The sequence below is a fragment of the Pelodiscus sinensis genome, chromosome 19 (assembly GCF_052426305.1).
Source record: "Pelodiscus sinensis isolate ZL-2025 chromosome 19, ASM5242630v1, whole genome shotgun sequence".
In the NCBI taxonomy this organism is placed as follows: domain Eukaryota; kingdom Metazoa; phylum Chordata; order Testudines; family Trionychidae; genus Pelodiscus; species Pelodiscus sinensis.
The window spans coordinates 25,988,757-25,995,565 of record NC_143070.1 but is presented as its reverse complement, the minus strand read 5'-3'; the positions used below and the strand labels follow the sequence as shown (position 1 = coordinate 25,995,565).

The window sequence follows — 6,809 nt, the reverse complement described above, 5'->3', positions numbered from 1 at the left end:
GGCCCGGCCCTCTCCAAACCTGTAGGCTACGTCTACACTGGCATGATTTTCCGGAAATGCTTTTAACGGAAAAGTTTTCCGTTAAAAGCATTTTTGGAAAAGAGCGTCTAGATTGGCAGGACACTTTTCCACATAAGCACTTTTTGCAGAAAAGCGTCCGTGGCCAATCTAGACGCGCTTTTCCGCAAAAAAGCCCCGATTGCCATTTTCACGATTGGGGCTTTTTTGCGGAAAACAAATCTCTGCTGTCTACACTGGCCCTTTTGCGCAAACGTTTTTCGAAAAAAGACTTTTGCCCGAATGGGAGCAACGTAGTATTTCTGCAAAAGCACTGACAATCTTACATGAGATCGTCAGTGCTTTTGTGGAAATTCAATTGGCTGGTGTATACAGTTGGCAAGTTTTTCCGCAAAAGCAGATGATTTTGCGGAAAAAATGTACAGTCTAGACACAGCTGCCGACTACTGTTGCTCATGGAAACTCACTGTTAATTACATAATTAGTCAAGCCATTTTGCTAGGGCTGCGTCTGGGGAGTTGCATTTAAATTACTGAAGAGATTAAACCTTTTTTACTTTCTTATGTTAGTTGATCAAACTTTATTGAATATTATGTAAAATATTTATGTCCAATACATACCAAAAAAATCAATGTTTTTACTTATTGTAGGCGTGGAGAACCTTTTTTGTATTGTGGGCCACTCACCCACAGAAAAATCAGTTGGAGAACACTAAAAGATGTGGCCCCCGACTGAGACACCTCACTATTCTGGCATTCACAGGGTGAGGGGAAGAGACAGGGAGGACTGAAGTTCAGGGCTTCCCATAGACCAGATTTACTTTCCTGGGGTTCCAGAGTTAATGGATTTTTTTTTTAAACCTGGTGAGCACTAACTTAACCAAAACAAACATTAGATTACACATTCAACAGGTGGGCAGAGGGGAAGTGATTTGATAGGTCTAGCAGTGGAAACATTATGAGCACATAAGCCAATGGACTACAAGGTTACATAGGATCCCTGCCCATCACCAGTTAAACATCTTATCAATAATACAGGTAATTATTCCTAACAAGCAAAATGAGCCAACATAAACAGAGGCATTGTGGAAGAAAACATTGTCCTCACTCTGAGTTTGTAAGCAACAAGTAGCCAGAGGCAGTTTTATTACGAGCTGCAGCAAGGGAAAAACTGGTTTGGACAGGGGGGGAGTCCCCCCCCCCGCACCGAGGCAGATCTTCGAATACAAGCAATTATGAAGCAGTTTATATGCTGTCTATTAAATATAATAACAATAACAATTAGTCTCCTTCCCATTACAAACACCAATGGCTAACAGTTATTTAGTTCCACCCAGATGCTCCTTATCTCAAGGTCCCTAACAGAGTCAGCATTCTATCCTTATCTCCGTATGGAGGCGAGAGGCGAAGGCAGCGTCTAATTACAGATCTCACGTTGTCAGGCCACAGACTTAGCCTGACTCTTGCTCTCTTGTTAACAAGACCAAGATGGCTGCACACAAATTCCCTTATTCCCTTTTCCTGCCTCCACAGCATGTTGATGGTAACTCTTTTAGCCGGAAATATAATGCATCTACTGCAGGGGTGATATTGCCTTGGGTTAGCGCAGTCTAAGGCCTCAGGCTTATTTTCTAGGAATAAAGAAGACAGTGAAAAACAATCCTGCAGAGTTGTTTGGTACCAGCCTTATCAAAGTGAAGCCCACTTGGGATGTGGTTGCCAAGGGAGCCAGGTTCATGGTAGCTACTCTCTGTGTGCTTCCCAGGCCTGGCCTAATGATTTAGGATTTGAGTTCTCATTTCTCAGCAAGATACCATGGACTGCCTCAGTTTACCCCTACAGTTCCCTCCTCTTGGGCTTAGGGTTCTTTAACCCACCAGCTTAAATACAACAATTTCAGGGGTTTTAATTTACTTTGGAAGCGCTGGTACAGCACCCGTACTATATAAATGTTATAATCGAAACTCGCCACATGATTTGGCAAAACACTACTCAAATCCATCCCCAAGATATTTTGTCACCAGTAAAGGCACTGCCCATGATTATAGATTTGACCTCTACTTCCTGGTTGAGTGCCTCAGAGTAAGGTGTTATGGCATGGTCCATGGTTTTCCCTATGTTTGTGTACCTCAGATGGCCAGTCCTGATATGCCTTTGGGCACCGTCCACCAGCTCCTCAATCTCTGCCTGCAGGGCCAGTAAACCCTCCTCTAGGTACTTACTTCCTCCATGCCACTCAGGATCCCATGTTAGACTACCCGTCATTGCCAAAGTGCTGTAGAGCCAAGTCCTGTCAGGGTCGCCCAGCAAGGGACCGTTATGCACATGAATGGATATGTAGAGGGCACTGCCTTCCATTTAGTTCAATGGAGTGGACTGTCTGGGTGGTCAAACACCAGGGCTGTGTCTAGACTGGCATGATTTTCCGCAAATGCTTTTAACAGAAAAGTTTTTCCGTTAAAAGCATTTGTGGAAAAGAGCGTCTAGATTGGCACGGATGCTTTTGCCCAAAAGCATCCATGGCCAGGCTAGACACGATTTTGCACAAGAAAGCTCCGGTGGCCTTTTTCACCATCGGGGCTTTTTTGAGCAAAAACTTAAGTGCCTGTCTACACTGGCCCTCTTGCGCAAGTATTTTTGCGCAAGAGGGCTTATCTCTGAGCAAGAGCATCAAAGTATTTGTGCAAGAAGCACTGATTTTGTACATTACAAAGTATGTGCTCTTGCACAAATTCAAGTGACCAGTATAGACAACTGGCAAGTTTTTGCACAAAAGTGGCTGCTTTTGCGCAAAATCTTGCCAGTCTAGACGCAGCTCAGTAGGTACCATTCATTTGGACCAGCTCGGTGTTTGTTTATTTCTCTGTATGTGACTTGAAGGCAGTTTACATTGACTGGAGTCACTGTTTCTCTTATGGGACCACAGCATGTTTCACAGATGTTTGATTGTTAATGGGAACCCATGCAAGCAATTCCATAATTCTTACCAGGTATTTGTGAGGCCTTTTAAGGAGTCAAGCACCTGGCACCAATAGGTAGAAGGGTAAGTGGCTATTATTGCAATAGTAAGGTTACTAGTTTCCTTGTTGTGGGCATCAGTGTTGTGGGCATCTTTACTTAAATATGCTGATGTCCCATTTGTATTGTTTCACTTACAGATTTCTTATCATCTCTGGCCAAACCGCATTTATGGTTGGTGTGCAAGTTTTACAAAATCTAAATATTTCATTCATGTGGCTGTTAAAGCAAAGCCAATCCGGTGGGGAGGGGGCTGGTACCCCACTCCCAGTCATCCTTTTCATGTGATACACTCTTTGCTTTCTTCCAGTTCATTGTGGTCACCTCTGGAGATATTGTTAAGATTCTCCTATCTTAAACAATTAGTACACTATTATCCACTAAAATTATTCACTAAAATTTAGAGTTGCCAATATATTGGGCCCAATTATTAATTTTGATTTGTTTAAATTCATGCTTCTTCTTTACTTGAAATATCCTTTCATTAAAACAATATTCTACACACAATGGCTACGTCTACACTGGCCCCTTTTCCGGAAGGGGCATGTAAATTTCACTAGTCGTCGTAGGGAAATGCGCGGGGGATTTAAATATCCCCCGCGGCATTTAAATAAAAATGTCCGCCGCTTTTTTCCGGCTTTTAAAAAAGCCGGAAAAGAGCGTCTACACTGGCCCCGATCCTCCAGAAAAAGTGCCCTTTTCCGGAGGCTCTTATTCTTACTTCAAAGTAAGAATAAGAGCCTCCGGAAAAGGGCACTTTTTCCGGAGGATCGGGGACAGTCTAGATGCTCTTTTCCGGCTTTTTTAAAAGCCGGAAAAAAGCGGCGGACATTTTTATTTAAATGCCGCGGGGGATATTTAAATCCCCCGCGGATTTCCCTACGACGACTAGTGAAATTTACATGCCCCTTCCGGAAAAGGGGCCAATGTAGACGTAGCCAATGACATTTGCAATACATATCACAATTAAGACACACAAGACAAACTTGGAGGCTGTGTCTACACTGGCCACTTATTCCAGAAAATCAGGCGCTTTTCTGGAATAACTTGCCAGCTGTCTACACTGGCCCCTTAAATTTCTGGAAAAGCACTGACGATCTACTGTAAAATCATCAGTAGAAAAAAAGCGTCTAGACTGGCGCGATCCTCCGGAATAAAGCCCTTTTCCGGAGGATCTCTTATTCCTACTCCCCAAGCCGGAAAAAAAGCGGCGGCCATGTTTATTTAAATCCCACGGGGGATATTTAAATCCCCCGCGGATTTCCCTATTCCCAAGTTAGAAATTAGCATGCCCCTTCCGAAGAAGGGGCCAGTGTAGATGTAGCCCAGCTGAAAATGCCTTTCAAGTAGGAATAAGAGATCCTCCGGAAAAGGCTTTATTTTCCGGAGAATCACATCTAGACTGGCACTTTTCTCCGGCTTATCTCCAAGACAGAAAAAAGCAGCAGCCATGTTAATGCAAATACCGCTGGGGATATTTAAATCCCCTGCTGATTTGCCTATTCCAAAGTGCTACATTAGCATCCTATTCTGGAATAGGATGCCAGAGTAGACACAGCCCATCAGATTTATTGTGGCCCAATTCTCAAATTTGTCTAGGACACTCTGGACCCTATCTCTGCCCTCCAGCGTATCTACTTCTCCCCCTAGGTTAGTGTCATCTGCAAACTTGATGAGGGTGCAATCCATCCTCTCATCTAGGTCATTAATAGCTGGTAGCTTGGATTAGTCACTTCCATGAGAACAAGAGGTGGAGTGTTCACAAGGTGCATTCCCCTCCCCTGCAGAGCAGGGCTACGTCTACACTGGACCCTTCTCTGGAAGGGGCATGTTAATTTCTAACTTTGGAATAGGGAAATCCACGGGGGATTTAAATTTCCCCCGTGGGATTTAAATAAACATGGCCGCCGCTTTTTTTCTGGCTTGGGGAAAAGCCGGAAAAGAGCGTCTAGACTGGCGTGATCCTCCGGAATAAAGCCCTTTTCCAGAGGATCTCTTATTCCTACTTGCAAGTAGGAATAAGAGATCCTCCGGAAAAGGGCTTTATTCCGGAGGATTGCACCAGTCTAGATGCTTTTTTCTGGCTTTTCCCCAAGCCGGAAAAAAAGCGACGGCCATGTTTATTTAAATCCCGCGGGGGATATTTAAATCCCCCGCGGATTTCCCTATTCCAAAGTTAGAAATTAACATGCCCCTTCTGGAGAAGGGGCCAGTGTAGACGTAGCCCAGGGGTTTAGAAAAAGAGTTCATAACACAATACTCGTCCATGCTTCACACTCTCTCCCCACCCCCAAGTGGGATTCTGGGGTATAGGGGTTTTTGCTTTTGCTTCTCATACAAAAGGTCCCTGGTTCAAAGCCAGGCAAAAACACAAGGGCTGTGTCTACACTGGCATGAATTTCTGGAAATGCTTAAAACAGAATAGTTTTCGTTATAAGTATTTCCGGAAAAAGAGCATCTACATAGGCAGGCTGCTTTTCCATAAAAGCCCTTTTTCCAGAAAAACATCTGTGGCCAATGTAGACGCGCTTTTCCGGAAAAGAGCCCCGATCGTCATTTTCGCGATTGGGGCTTTTTTCCGGAAAAGACTACTGGGCTGTCTACACTGGCCCTTTTCCGGAACAGTGTTCCGGAATAAGGACTTATGCCCTAGCAGGAGCAGCTTAGCTTTTCCAGAATAGCGGCTGATTTTGTACAGTAGAGCATCGTTGCTTTTCCGGAAATTCAAGGGCCAGTGTAGACAGCTCACAGCTTATTCCGGAAAAGCAGCTGATTTTCCGGAATAAGTGGCCCAGTGTAGACACAGCCAAGGTCTTCTCTTATTCTTGCTCCCTTTGTTGCCCAAGTAAGCGCAGCACCTTGCTGCCAGGCCTGTGCCTGGGATGAGCCCAAAACTTGCACAAAAATGGCTGCTTTTGCACAAAATCATGCCAATGTAGATATAGCTCAGCATCAAGACCAGAGCAGTGCAAGGAAAACCACGAATTAAGGAAAAGCCAAGACAATAAAGTGAAATCCCTGCTTCTCTCTACTTTAAAACTAATTTTGAACTTTTTGACAATAGCCAACCACTCAGCCTATGCTCTCTTCCTCCAGCTTCCCAACAGGAAAGAAGGAACAATCATCGTCAGCAGACAGCAACCACATTAAAGCAATACTGTCTGCTTGCTTCATGCTTGGAAGAGAACACTGTCACTCATCCTCATGGTTAGCAAAACCAACCCCTTTCAACTGCCTTTCTCTAGTTACCAACTATAGAAATGATCCCTGAAAGTACAATCATAACAGGCCTTGCTTCCTACACACCCACACTCATGTGCATTCATTTTCTCCTCATGGGGAATGTTTTCACACAACACTTAGAAAAGTAAAGAACAGAAATAATCTTAGCAAAGTGCTTGTCCCATTCAAACAACTCCACCAGATTTAGGAATAGGCATATTAAAATATGCTCCGTGTCCCTTTTTACAGCCTCCTGATTAGCATGTGGAGCACCTGGCAGCCAATCAAAATCTCCGGATGTTTCTTTCTGAAATTGCAGTTCCTGGGGCTTCATTAAGTCAGAGGTAACAAACTGACAGTCTGTGGACCAGCAAAGGACCAAGAACCCCTGCCTGCCAGGCAGAGGTGGAAAGTAACTAAGTGGAAATGCTTGATTACACTAGTCAGGACCTTTTTTGGGTATTTGTACTTTACCAAGTAATTTATTTTTGTCACACTTTGACTTTTATTCAATTTATTTTTTTTCAGAAAATACTGTACTTTTTACTCCAC

At 43.9% G+C, this 6,809-nt stretch overlaps 1 non-coding gene across 1 annotated transcript; it reads right to left on the bottom strand.

The window, feature by feature from the left end:
• Positions 1-6,102: 6,102 nt before the first annotated feature.
• LOC112543521 (small nucleolar RNA U3) lies at positions 6,103-6,318 on the bottom strand. The gene has a single exon (XR_003086702.2). It is a non-coding gene; the product is annotated as a small nucleolar RNA U3 (small nucleolar RNA).
• Positions 6,319-6,809: the final 491 nt, after the last annotated feature.